At 45.1% G+C, this 14,323-nt stretch overlaps 1 protein-coding gene across 1 annotated transcript in view; it reads left to right on the top strand.

The window, feature by feature from the left end:
• LOC121192343 (zinc fingers and homeoboxes protein 2-like) overlaps positions 1 to 14,323 on the top strand; it is an 84,171-nt gene that overhangs the window by 22,080 nt on the left and 47,768 nt on the right. Inside the window, exon 2 of the mRNA XM_041053992.1 lies at positions 1,902 to 2,070. The gene's annotated coding sequence lies outside the window, so the exon portion shown is untranslated. The remainder of the gene's footprint in view (positions 1 to 1,901; positions 2,071 to 14,323) is intronic.

Genomic DNA, 14,323 nt, shown 5'->3' with positions numbered 1-14,323 from the left:
GGCGTCTCGGTCATTAGCGTGACGTGCAAAGACGAACAGAGCAGCAGCTCTGACTCAGGTGACTGAGGATTCTTCTTTACCTCATTCATTCAGTTGTTGAGACTTCGATCAGTATTGAGCAGGTTAAATAGACGTCAGATTTTTTTAATGCATTTATTTACAGATTTACACCAACGCTGAGACCAGCTTCTCTCCGTATTCACCCGTTCCTCAGATTAACCTTCTCCCTTTGGCTGAACTGGAATTGATAAACCAGTGTTTTAGTCCCGTTTTCGAGAACATTGCTTTGATTTCACGTTCTGTCTGCTGTTAGTCACAATCAGACGGAACCAAAAACATCGGGAATCTGATGAAATCTCCTCAAAGACATGAAGCAAGAAACAGACGCCGCCACGTTCTGTCAGAGGTGTCACAAGCACAAACACACACACACGCCCAAGGACAGCGCATGATGTAGCTGTGCACAATGGCACACGCAACTGTGAACAACTGAGTCAAGCATGTGTGTGTGTGATCACGTGATCACATGCTTATATGAACAGTTAATGATTGGCTTTAATGAGAGCAACACATCTGGCATCTCTGTGTTTGACACACACACACACACACACACAGGAACACACACACACACACACACACACACACTCCGTTGCCACTAATGGCGAGCGACTGGCTGCCGGCTAGCTTTGCATTATGTGTTGTTGAAGCTGGATAATGCAACAATAACACACACTCTGCCAGAAGTGGCAGCTGCTCAGAGGATATTTGCATTAAGCTGAAACTTCACCAGCTCCCCCAGGTCACACCAGCGGGCGTCTTCTGGGTGTTTGAGTCTCAGCGGCTGTTGCGAGGTGCTGGGATTGGTTTAACAAAGGCTCCTGAATGCTGCTTTGACAGCGCACCCTTCGGGTTTTGGGTTTGTGTGAACGGGGGTTACTATCTCTCATTGTCTCTCCATCCAAAAATGCAAGGGTGTGTGTGTATGTTGTTTCAGGTACCGCTGAGAAAATGAAGTCTAGTTTGAATAGTAAATATATCCACGGGTCTGAAGCCTTATCAGACACCAGAACACTGCGCAGGGCTGATAATAGAGCGAGACAGGATTTCACTGCTCTGCAAAGTGTTCACGGTGGCACGTAGTTTGCTGTTTGTTGTGAGTTAAACATGTTGCAGCGTCACCCACCATACAACAGCTCCTCCCATGTGTAACTTCAGTAAAAGTAACCGTTGCTCAGCTTTAATTAGCTCCAGCTCCATCGACTCGGTTTCCGTCTCCACGGTTTGAAGTGCTGTTAAGGTGGAATGGTTCTGTAATCATAGTTCTATAGTTCTGCTGTGTAATGTTGCTGTAATTCTGACAGAAGTTCAGGACGATGCCTGAGGTTGTGCAGCTGCAGGGTTTATCGTCTTCACTAATGCACAGCCATGTATGTTACATGTTGTTTTCCTCTCGTTGTTACTCTCATGCTCTGTCTCTCTGTTTGTTCTCTCTCTCTCTCTCTCTCTCTCTCTCTCTCTCTCTCTCTCTCTCTCTCTCTCACTCTCTGTTGCTTCCTCCTTTCTCCGTTTTGGCACATGTTGCCACGGTAACCACTGCCTCTTTTTTGGGCCAAGTTGTAGTGGTGCAGTTTTTAAGGCCCATACTGGGTTCAAACCGCTGCTTCATTTATGCGCGCGCACACACACACACACACACACACCAACACCTCCTGTCTCTCTCTCTCTCTCTCTCTCTCTCTCTCACACACACACACACAACACACAACACACACACACACACAGACACCCACACACACGTACAGTAGATTGGACTTGTCTTTGATTTGCCCTCTGTTCTCTCACACACTTTCACACACACTCACTCCTTCGTTGACGTCCCTCCCTGCCTTTATGTCCCACAGGACATTACCCAGAGTGCTGCTGGCCCGAGGATCGTCCAGAAAGGAGAAAGAAGAGAGGGAGAGATAAAGCGAGAGGCCGAGGAGGACAAACGGTGATTGGAGGAGGAGGTGGAGCCTCTGGAAGAGCCCCTCCCCCTCCACTGAAGCCCCTCCCCTCTGAGGAAGTGCAGTGAGTAACAAACATTTTATTGTTCTTTGGGGAGAAGTCTTTGTCTTTACACTTTGTCTGCATTTGGAAGGTTCCACTAAAGCAACAGCATTTTATTTTGAAATGTATACCAGCACATCCTGTTTGATTAGTAAACAAACCGTTAAGCTGTATTCAGTTTAGCTGTCGTGTCACATGACGTTGCGGTAAAATGCCATTTCGGCATTTGCCACCAGGTCTGGAGTTGTGTTTGTTTAATGGCGGCTCCACAGGATGGAGGCTTCTGGGATCTGTGGTGAGAACAGGAGGCTGTGTAACCAAGTAAATGAGACTGTTGAGCAGTTACAGGTGCAGTTGCAGGTGAGGATGGTCTGTGCAGGGTAAGCTGAGGCCTGTGAAAGTTCGGCACACGAGTCTGTACTTGTTGCGGCGATGGGAAGCTCACTCTTTATTTTCCTTTTCTTTTTTTTGGTTGCAAACCTGCAATTTTGTCTGTGTCCCGTATTAAATTCTCATCTGCTTTGTAATGGCAGTCTAAGATCTGCGGCTGCTTTTGATGGCGGTCTCCGGGGAGATGTTTGCACGGCTCTGGTGTAAAAGTGCATTTTCCAAATATAATGAATATGTGATGTGAGATCCAGAGGAGGCTTTCTGTTCCTCAAGAGTGGCAGCAAACGGAGCTGGAACGCTGTCATTAGCTGCTTTCACTGGATGTTGCTTTAGAAATTAAGGCCATCCAGAGGGTTTGTAGATGAGGAGGCAAGGTGACGTAACACCTGCACCGTCAGCTGTGGTCCAATCATTTCTCAGAGGCGTTCTGTGCTGCTTTCAAGTCCGAAAAGGTGGAAAACAACTATGTGCAGAAGCAGTTGCTAAAGGGGAAACATGTTTTCACTGTGTCATGCTCGACACAAATCGCTCAGACCACAACTTAAACAGTCGTCACTGAAAAACCCTGAACTTTGACTGTTTCTTCATGATGATTTACTGGTTTTGTTTGATTTCACTGTAAACCGAGTAATTTAACAACCTGTAACTTTAAGTTACAGGTTGTTAAATTAAATGAATATCAGCCAAATGTCATCATTGGATTTTTTTTTTAAACTCTCAAGTATCAGTGTCGGTTTCTGTGTCAGACATCCTGTATGGGCTCGATTTTCAGATGAGGTTTTACAGTATTTCCTCACGTTATAGATTATATGATTCATCGAAAAATATTGATGCAGTAAGTGAAAATGGAAATATTTGTGTGTCCGAGTCACAGAGCATTTAGCTACGAGATGGCCATGAGAATGATTTGTTCTGAAGTTCTTCTTTAGTGCCTGAAAATCCACTTTCTGCTGAATAAAACTCAACCGCAGTGCAGCGTGGCTAAAATGTCAGAAATGAACCACGATTCCTGGCCGTCAGTCAGTCAGTCAGTCAGTCAGTCAGTCAGTCAGTTAGTTAGTCAGTCAGTCAGTCAGAGATCAGTTAAAAACAAACAGTTTGCAGACCCTCAGACTCCAGGCCAGACGTGAGCTGCCTGGGTAAACACAGAGAGGGACTGTTTGACGTAACGTTTCACTGTGTCAGTCTCTGAAAGCTCAGCCTGAAAACACATCACAGGTGCAAATCCTACCCAAATTTATCTCATGTCAGAGACACATTAGCTTCAAAACGAGGGACAAGTCAACTTTACATATAGGACACAAAGAACAATGTAGGACTACGCACTTTTGACCACATTTGTAAATCATGTTGTCCAGTAAAAGCAGCAGTGTCAAATTGTAGGAGAAACAAAAAGCTCCACGTTCTGTAGTAACGAGTGAAGACTCCAAAAAACAAGCCGGTGTGAATCCCAGAGATTTGCTCAGAGCCCCGGTCGGCAGAGATGAGTCAGTCAGAGGAGGCTCTGATCAGACGCCTCAGAGGAGAAAAACCAGGAGGAGACAGAGATCTAAAACCTCTGTGGAGGTCTAGGAGGAGAAGAAGAAGAAGAGTGGATATTATAAATTTACTTCATCCAGTGATGATCCCTGATGTACATGATTAAAGCAGCAGACAGAAGTCATGAATCAGGGTTAGAATGTACAGCTTTGACTTTAAAGAACTGTAAAGTTTCACTGGGAAAAACTGGGAATTGAAACAGAGAGGATCGTCTCGTTTTCACTCACTGATGCTCCACAGGTGTTTTTACTGAAATCACACACTGGTATCGGGTACAGTCGCTTCTCGTCCACCAGGAAGAGGAAATTTAACAGTGAGATCAAACCCAGCTTCGTATCTCTGGAGTCTTTTGTTCCTTCAGTGTCCTTCAGTCCTTCACAAAGTAGGAGACACAATCTGACAAAATTCAGGACCTTTAGAAGCATTTACTTCTGCAGGTCCGAGTTTTTCATATAAAATTAGCTCTTTTTCATTTCCTCATTAGTAATGATGATAGTATGATTTACCACACGCAACATAATCCTGCATCACTTAACAATTCATTTCCTGTTTTCTTATTCTGCGTTGAATTAAAAACTGTTGCTGACTGACTGTTAAAGCCAGTTTTCTTTGCATCGTCCTAAAAATCTTCAGCTTGTCGATAAAGCAGAGTAGGAAGAAGAGAGGCGATGCTGTAAAGGTGAAGAGAAGAAATGGAGTGAGAGTGATGGGCACCCGGAAGGCCGGCCGGTTTTCAGATGAGTAGGAGAAGGCCAAGACACCTTCTGCACAGAAAGTGGCTCCAGGGAAACGTCAGAGAGACTCTTTGAAAGCTGTGACATTTCAAAACAGAGGTCCAGTCCTCCGCAGATTGTCCTCTCTAGAGTTAAAAAGTGCAGATGGAGTGAGAGAGACTTGGTTTGAGAGAGCAACGGCAAACAGGAGGAAGAGGGAAAAATCGTATCTGAGAGCGAGGTATCAAATGATCCAACGGCAGAAAGAACAAAATGAGAAGCAGAGCTGAGAGAACAGGGAAGGAGATTTGATACTTGAGGAAAGGAAAAGAGCCGCAGAAGGAGGACTAATGGAAGAGACATGCACTTCAGACTGTAAATACAGTCAGAGACAGGATGGATGGTGGAAAGAAGAGATGGTTTTAGAATCAGGTAGAATAGTGTGTGTGTGTGTGTGTGTGTGTGTGTGTGTGTGTGTGTGTGTGTGTGTGTGTGTGTGTGTGTGTGTGTGTGTGTGTGTTGGAAAACAGGGCCGATCCGTCCTCAGCTGGAACCAACATGCTCGGTTCAGCAGGTTCGTGCAGTAACAGTTTAAACATGGCAGCGTCCGCAGCCTCTGGTGCCCCCGCGGCACCGAGCTAAACTGGCTTTGTAGTCCAGGAGGCTGCTGCTACGTCAGGCGCCTGTGTGATTAGGGAATTCTCTCGTTCGGGGAAACTTTTCAGCAAAGCTTGTTTCAGTGGAGGCTCTGCAGTTTGCGTTAGAAAAGTTTTTGGTAACCACATATCGAGCCCTCATGGACGTCTGCAGAGTAACTGTTACACTGATAAATCTGCCACCAAGACAGAAACAGAAACTTCGCTGGAAAATAAAAAAAAACTTGATGATGACCATGTACAGGCGAGCACATCGACACAAACATGTAAACCGTTGCTTCCACCACTCAACAGTTGAGTGGTGGTTTGTCAGTGTTGAAGTATATTAAAGGAGCAGTCCACTGAAAATACAATCGGCAAAAAGTCGTTTGCAAATTGCTCAGTATGTTTCCTGGAGTGGAAGCTTTGGAGCTGTGAGACAACAACAGGACGACATGGACAGTCTGTCCTCTCATGTTGTGGAGCCTGATTGTGGCCCGTCTGTTCATTTGCTCGATTCTTACCGCTCCTTCTCTCCCTGCTTTCCTTCCTCTGGATCCACATCTGCAGTTTTTCCCAGTTTCAGATGGATCTGGTTTGTTCTCAGAGACGGCTGCAAGAACAGGGACATCGTCTTCCTACATAGGCCACACAGGGACCAGCCTTCATTCATCAGAAATGGTGGGACTGATGCACCTGTACAAGCTGTTGTGGATACAACAGACCTCGAATCGACGAGGTTTTCTGCAGGACGGTTGTTCATCCTGTTCTCTGTAAACCTTTGAAACAGCCGAGTGTGAAAAACCTTAATACGACACCAACTGTCTCTCCATATTCAAATCAGTAGGTCACCCTGCCTGCCTGGTTTATACTGCAGACCTCAGTCACGTGATACGTTTGACCTTTTGGGTTGTAGAGTTTGTGTGAAGCTGGTTTAGCTGCTAAACTGGAAACTCATACACATGTTGTGGAATTAGTTTTCTGAAACCAGGCTCGGTGTTGGAAGTGCTGTATTCCATACCATTTTTGCTTGTATGTGAGATTTTTCCACTGCAGCACCGGCACCAAACCATAGTCACCAGTCTAAGGGCTCACTAGTGCAGAAAACCTGACCAACCGGAGCCAAAATTTACCAGCGTTTGGCTGCAGTCCAGTCAGCTTTTTCAGCGTTTTCCTGGGCTCCAGCCAGCCTGCGGGCCGGTGCCAGCCCCACTGGGTGCTCAGGAAGGTTTATTTTCACGGCCCTTCTGCTTTATTGAATGGGCTGTGTGAAGCTCAAGGGGTGGAGCACCATGCTAACACTGCCAGGGTGATGGGTGCAGTTTGCACATGGGTCAGCTCTGCTAAAAATATTTGCATCGGAGGTGCTACGGTATGAAGCACCTCGAGTGAAAACATCCACCCAATGGCACATTGCTGGGGCTGCAGAGCCGAACCTGCACCTGATCCTCTGGTGGGTTTTCTCCCTCTCTCACTTGCATGGAGACTTTGCCTCAGTTGTTTCCATGCTGGGTGAGCTTCTTGACCCTCAGGGCTTCGAAACCTGATTAAAAACCTACTGTATCATTTCAAAAAACGAACGGGCATTAAGAAAAGATAAGCCTGTTTTCTGCTTTCCTGAAAAGCTAATATTCCAGATATGTGTCTCTATCAGCGCACTGACACAGGATATCACTTCACAGCTATGACTTGCAGGTATTTTGATGTGAATGAGATTATTAGTCCTAATTATGCAAAGATTTAACAGCACATCACATCAACATTGTGTTTCCAGCAGATCTAAATGTTTGAGTATTCCTGGTGTGTCTCATTATTAATTGCGGAAAACAAAGGCTGCACGATTAATGTGATGCCCTAACGTTGTGTCACTCTCTGATCATACTGTTGTTGATAAAATCGCCATCTGTTACCTCCAAATGCTGCGGCTGTAGCCTTAAAATCGGAGCGGCTGCCGCGGCGCTGCTGCAGGAGGCGAGCGGGGATCTGAACCAGCGGTGGGAGTGTGAGGAGCGGTGCAGGTGCTGTGTGAGGGCTGATGGGATCTCCACAACCGCTGGTGGAGGTATCGACTACGTGGGAGAGAATGACTCACCCTAAAACTCCACACACACACGTACACACCTGTGGAGGAGGTGTGTGTGGGCAGTCAGTGTGGCCGGGCAGATTGCTGCTCGCCTCTCTCACTGAGCTGTAGTATTAAAGTGTAGCCTCCCTGCTGCTGCTGCTGAACTTCGCCACCACCGCTCTCCATTTCTTCGTTTTTTCTCTGTTGGTTTTTTTTTTCTGTCGGGTTTTCCACCAACACACCTGCGCAGGAGCTGTGGCGGTGGCCGGTTGTGGCGGGACACGTTTTACTTGTCGGTGATTCACTTGTTTTGCTTGGTGACTGCGTGTGATTTCAGCTCTTCTTCTCAGGTCTTGGGTGTTGTTGAGTTTTTTAACTTTTAGGCTGTTTTCTTTTTTTTTTCTTCCCTCTGCTGTGAAATGTTGTTGTGGGTGTTCTGACTTGAGAAATGTGTCATCCGAAGTCTGTGTTCAGATCCAAAGCCCCTCTGTTGTTCTTCTTTTGCAAAGTTTTGACCAGATCCTGAATTTCGAGAAAAGTGCGCAGCAAATTCAGCAAACACGAGCGGCCGTGTTGGTCCGAGGAGACGTAGAGTGTTATAAAGTCTAATTATTGTAGTTTAAATGTAATTCTCCTCGACGCTCGTGCACAGTGTAAGACGTGAACTCCCTCACAGTGTCATTGTTAATTATCCAGATTTTGCCTCCATCTTAACAAACATTCAGTCTAATGCAGAAAACAGAGAACCTGAAGTAAACTTTCTATTTTTGCTTTACAGCACATTTGAATGAAAACATGCTCCACATAAGTATCTTTAAAACGTGCCGCGGGAGTTTTTCAGGTAGTTTTCTTTACATCTTTATTCCAAACTCAGCTTTAGCCAGCGTCAGAGTAACTTTACAGCTCATTGGCTTTCTGAGTGAGCGTGAACGAGGTCAACACAAGCCGTCATAAAAAGTGTAGTTCTGAAAAAAGAATAATAATAACCACAGATTAAAGTCCTGTTGGTATCATGCCTGTGTGTACGTTTTAAACAGATGTGGGTCCAAAGAGAACAGTTTGTCTCGGTGGTTGAATTCGTTGAGGTTTTGTTTGACGTGAGGGGCGGGGCTAACCAGTTAACACACCTGTCGCCACTGCCGGATTAGGAAGGGGTTACATTTCGGAGTTAGAAACCATGATAACACACAGCGTGTTTCCATCCTCATGTTGTTATGCTCATTTTCAGTTTGTGCTTAAGAATGGAGAAAGAAAAAAAGCACCACATGACATTTGAGAGATTTGTGAAGGTTCATCAACACCAAAAAACTCAGCTCTCCTCAGTTCACTCTGTGTTTTCATATTTAAGACTCTGATTTTCAATCTTTAATCAACTTAAGGTCTCTGAAGGTTTTAAGTGTGTCCTTGTGGACGTCTCCGTGGCTCAGAGAGACTTAGGATTCCTGTCCATAAAAGATAAGGAGGTCAGGATTCAGTGAAGCACTGCTCTTCCAGTCTCCTCCGTCCGGCGACGGCCGCTCAGTAACCCTGGAGTTTATCCAGCACCACATAATTGAGACCATGATGAAGTCAAGTGCTTCAGATTAATGAGTGTTATACTGCTTTAGTCTGGAAGGTAGATCCGCCTCACAGCTCCCCCTATCAGCCGCCCACCCTTCCATCCATCCACCAACGCATTTGTTCAGTTTGGTTAAGTGCCACTCAAGAGATATTCCTCAAAAAAAAAAACATTCTCAAACAGATTTTTTTCAGGTGGAGGGGTTAGAAAGGTGCAGATTTTACACGTTTTAAAGAGCTGAAGTGACAGCAGAAATGGAAATTTTAAAGGTAACTAATCCAATTACAGTTAAAGAAAATGTGGTTAGTGTGTTGAAGATGGAGAAGGGAAACAAGCTAATTGCAGCAGAAGAAAGCATCCAGATGACCCACGTTTAGCCCGTCTGCTAATGATCAGCAAAGCACTCAATCTTTCATGCATTTGTCAGAAATCACACAAATGTATGAAAGGATGAGCTCTGGATGAAATTTGTTTTGAAATTGGCAGATCATTTCAGAAATGGAGAGACAGAAGTTTGGTTCTGAGGAAGTGAAGTTTTCAGGTTTGGCTTCAGAAGTGACACAATGAAATTTACAAAAAAAAAAAAAAAAATCTTTGGATGATTTTACACATGAAGATCAGTGAAAACCTGATGATGTTATATCCATTATCTTCGCTCTAGACTCCAGATTTAAGATGTGCACGTATGTCAGGCACAAGGGTCCAATGGAATCGGCCTTTAGCAGGTCCCACAGTTTTATGGAAGTTCAGTGATAAATCACTGGAGTAGCCTTTAAATAGTTGAACACCAGAAACTGATGTTCAGTTGTAGGATTATCTTAGAACTGCTGTGAGAGCACAGTGGCACCTGAGGGCCAATCCGACGGGAGAGAATCGGGATTGGAAGCTTCTGCTCGCGGCGGATGGACAGTGACAGGACAGTGAAACTGACAGCACAGGAAGTTGTGGTCAGGTGAGGTTGTTGCTTCACCTGTAGGTCTGTTGTGTAGTTATTATAAAAGAAGATGTGATGCATTGAGAATCAGCTTGGTGACATCACACTAAAGAAACGGGAACGTTTCGTGTTGTGACACTTTCGGATGATATGCTTGCTGTTTCGTATTTCCGTGTTTACAGAAACACCTTCGCCTTAGTGTTGTCAGCGTGGGTCACATGTCACAGCAGTGTGCTCATGTGAAAAACATGTATGAAGACATGTTAAAGTGTTAGAAACACTGACTGAGGAGCGAAAGCCTTGAATTAACTGGGTTTTGAATAAAAACAGATTTAAATGTGGCTCAGGTGTTTTGCTGAAAAATGTAGTGAGAGTGTTAGTTTCACAGAGCTGAGATCATATTTCTGCTGTTCAGAGGTGGTACACTGCGATACTTCACTGATATCAAACAGTACTCCCAGTGAAGGCCAATTGGAGATAGACTGCTGGGAAATTTCTAAAATTACTATTCCAAATTTACAAGGTGGAGCGCTGCCACTGTTAGACAGTTTAGGGAGAGCCGCGGTGCGTAAACCGTTTTAGTTCGTCTCCTGCTGTGATGCAATCTGTTACGAGCATCAGTCAAATCACCCTCTCTGTTAGAGGATAAGAAAACACAGCCGTCAGCTAAGTCGGTAAACTCAGCAAACATTATGGAGGATTCCCCAACCTGCATCATTTACACTGCACATCGAGCTGCAGCAGAGGTGTGTGTGTGTGTGTGTGTGTGTGTGTGTGTGGGTGTGGTGGGGTGTATGGGGGAGGAGGGGGGGTGAGGCAGCAGGGGAGCATTAACAAAACACCTACAGGTTATTTTAATACATGCAGAGGTCTTTAACATCTACGTTTAGTGAGTTAAGATTAATACGGGCTTTTAAATATGGTCATTAGAGATCTTATTTTTCATCCTGTAAGTGGAGGCTTCTTTTCTCTTCACGTCCACTTTGATGAATCTAGAACAGAGTTAGAAGCACAGTCTGCTTCCTGCCTGCTTTACTGAACACAGATGGGCTTTTTGTCCCCGAATGTTTCATTTCCTCGCGTCCTTATTTCTGATTCTGCCCATTTAAAGTGCAAATAGACAAGTTTTTTGCTTTAACTCATCAATGTGAAGTAAATGTTGCTTGAACAGTGAGATGTCTCATTGTCAGTGTTTATATTGATTCCCTGTGAGCCTGACTTTCACTGCTGCAGCTCTGTCTGCAGTGGAGATGAGCGGAGACTCAGGACAGCTGCGGAGGCTTCCCTTCAGGACTGTGGGCTCAGTGGCTGGTTTGATGAGGATGAAAATGTTGTGATGTGCAGCACTGAAACTGCTCTGAGGTTCACTGTGGGACAACGCCTTACTACGGCTGGGGTATGCTAGAAAATAACCAGTTTATTCAGCGTGTCTTTCAACCATGTCCAAAGGCAAAAGTCTTCATAGCTGTTCAGACACTCAAGATGAGACGCCTCCTGTCTTAGAGACGGGCAAGGTGCAGTAAACATTTTAATACGGAGATAACAGCTCACGCGGTCTCTCCTGGAAGACGCTCGTAGTGTTGCTCCCGGTCGTTCACATTCAAAGTGACAGAATGAAAAACGAGAGAGAGAGAGAGAGAGAAGTTCATATTCCTGCTTACACTCTCACCTCCGCAGCACTCACACAGGCCCTCAGGTCCAGCATCAGAGAGGTGGAGGAGGGAGGGAGGGAGGAGGTTTCAGACGCTTCCACGGGTCGAATTATTCTGACCACTCCAGACTTTTACTTGAATTTGTCAGCTGTGTGTTATTTCTGAAAGTTTACCGTTCATTTATTCTACAGGAGCAGTGAACGGTAACAGTACGCTCACACGTACAGGGGTCCCTCAGGAGCCTGAAGCGTGGGGACGTGTCTTTTAGCACACACCTTACATACTCAGGTCTGATTGGACATCCAGCTGATCTCCCGAGCGGCGTCTTTCAACACATCGTTTTTCTTATTCCTGCCGGCTCGTTCAGGCTCTATCCTGTTTCATGGGAGACTCAGAAAAAGCGCGAGCGGGCTGCACGTCAGAGGTATTCACCTTCTCGACGTCACCGTGTCACACCGCCGGACACCTTTTGAGTCTCTGAGTAGTGGTGGGCGGTATCAGCATGTTTCTCAAGGATCATTACACAATGAATGGTTCACTGCTGCGTCTCCGGAGTTTCCATCTGTACGTGTGAATGAGCCATTTGTGCTGTAAATGCCCCCCAATCAGCCATAAAGCTAAATGTATCTGCAGCTGGTCGTGTTGCCGGAATACAGATAAAATAATAAGAAATTACAACGTGCAGTTTGTAGCACATCATTAAAGTCTGGATTACATGACTCACATGTCACATGGTCGTAGAGCTGGTCTGATGTTGATCTTTGTCGTCTTACTTCGTGGAGGTCCCAGATGTGCAGGTGTGTTTTGGCGCACAGCTGTCAAAGGTCTCCATGGAACAATTAAATACAGGTTTTTGAAACCTGAGAGACAGCGACTGAGGGCGGAGAAGGGTCGGGGATGGATGAGGAGATGGGAGAAATGGGATGGGAGGAGCAGAGGGACTTTGATTTTAAAAGAGAAGGAGGCGAAACATCGGTGCAGCCCATAAAAATTGTCTTCTATAAGAGCAGCGTTGCATTTGTTGATTTTTTCTTGTAAGGATTTTTGTGTCTGTTGTTGAGCTTGGTTCTTTCTTCCTGATTCCAGATCAACACTGTTTTTTAAAGCAGTTGCTGTCAGATTTTTTTGTTGTTGTATAATCATGTGAAGATTGGAGCTTGTTTGGGTCGACACTGAACCTGACCCCCCTCCTGCTCGCTTGGTTTTCCTCTCACAGCACAAAACAATATGAGCATAGAGAGCGCGGAGAAGTGGGACTTGGACCATGGCTCCATCTGTACAGTATTACCCTTGTTGATTCCCCCTTTGTGAGCTTGATTTCTGAGAGTCTATTTTGCATTAGTGCTGCATGAATTTTCCACAAAAATCCTCCTCAAGGGTTGAAACAACAGAAACAGTCGGACCTGGACCAAGTATTTGTGTGTGTGCCTGAAGGAGAAATCCACCCTGAACACTGTTACACAACTGTTGGCAGAGAGCTTCACATGTTTGGGTCCTTTTAGCAGTTTGACGTATATTTGTTCTTGGTGTGGATAATGGGCCAAACGTATTGGATAGGGCTGCGTGTGGAACCTCAACACGATTGTCGTAGAACGAAAGATTCTCCAGCAGCCAGAGCTGAATGTCTGAGAGGTTTCTTTTTCTTTTATCACCAAATTTACATTAAGATTTTTACACTTTGATTATTTTATTCAAGCAAAGTTGTACGACAGCTCGTGTTTAGGTGACTTTGTTTTTACACGTCTCACAGGTGTTGATGTGGTGGTGTTCTGGTACAGGAACTGGTGTCAGCACTGGTAAGTCAGTGTGGTGCCACATCTTGATGTGGTTCATTAATGGCAGAGAAAATGTTTCAAGCATTAGATTTAGATTTAGATCGAACGGGTGAACCACGACAAAAAGCTCCAGACCAAAGTTATGCAAAGGTAAATGCTGTCCACATACTTTTGGCAATAGAATATAGATTGTGCTTTGTAGAACTTTCATTCAGGTTTGAGTTTTTTGCATCAGCTGCATCAATAATACTGCAGTTTTACCTTTTTCCCCACAGTAACCAAGCTTTTAGAATTTTCTGGAACTTATTTCAAAGCTCGGGTTGGTAATGCCTCCATTTCAGTGGGCGCTGAGGCTCATGGGTACTGTAGTACCCGTTTTTAAAGATGAACTCTGATAACCGTTGAATGATCCAGGAGATTCTGGGCTCTGTGTCCAGAAACAGCGAGGTTATTGAGTTTAAAAGCTGGCTTTTCAAATCAGTTTTGCTGTGGAAAGAAAGGCTTCCCTGAGCTGAAGGCAACAAGTTCATGCTCTTGTCTCGGCATTTGATCAAAGGGATTCTGGGAAATGTAGTAAATCCTTAGAATTTAGATATGTCATGTTAGGGGAAAGCAGATTTACCAAGATAAGATCCTGACATGTGACGACCACCTCAAATTGATGCTTCCCAACAGCGTCGGAGACTCGGTAGACCGGCTGATTTCTCAGCGTTTGTATGTTACGTTCATGCTGCCACATTCTCCTTCTTCACCGCAGCAGTGGAGCAGTGAGCAGAGAGTGGGAGTTGTACTGAACCTACATCTGCACAGCATTACACTTGTTAATCTTCTCCGAGAGGCCAGAGCCTTTTTTCACTGTAACAACATCTCGATTCTTTCCAAGTAATTCTTCCCTGGGGGGCGTGAAGAGTTACAGCAGAGCAGCGGTGCATGTACAGGAACTTTGATATCTTCCAAAGCAGCTTCCTCCTGGGTCGGTGGGTTCAGCTTAACCTTGTGGTAACAGTGGAGCA

The sequence above is a fragment of the Toxotes jaculatrix genome, chromosome 13 (genome assembly GCF_017976425.1).
Source record: "Toxotes jaculatrix isolate fToxJac2 chromosome 13, fToxJac2.pri, whole genome shotgun sequence".
Taxonomy (NCBI): Eukaryota; Metazoa; Chordata; class Actinopteri; family Toxotidae; genus Toxotes; species Toxotes jaculatrix.
Note: the sequence above shows the minus strand (reverse complement) of the source record. Positions and strands in the feature narration are given on the sequence as shown.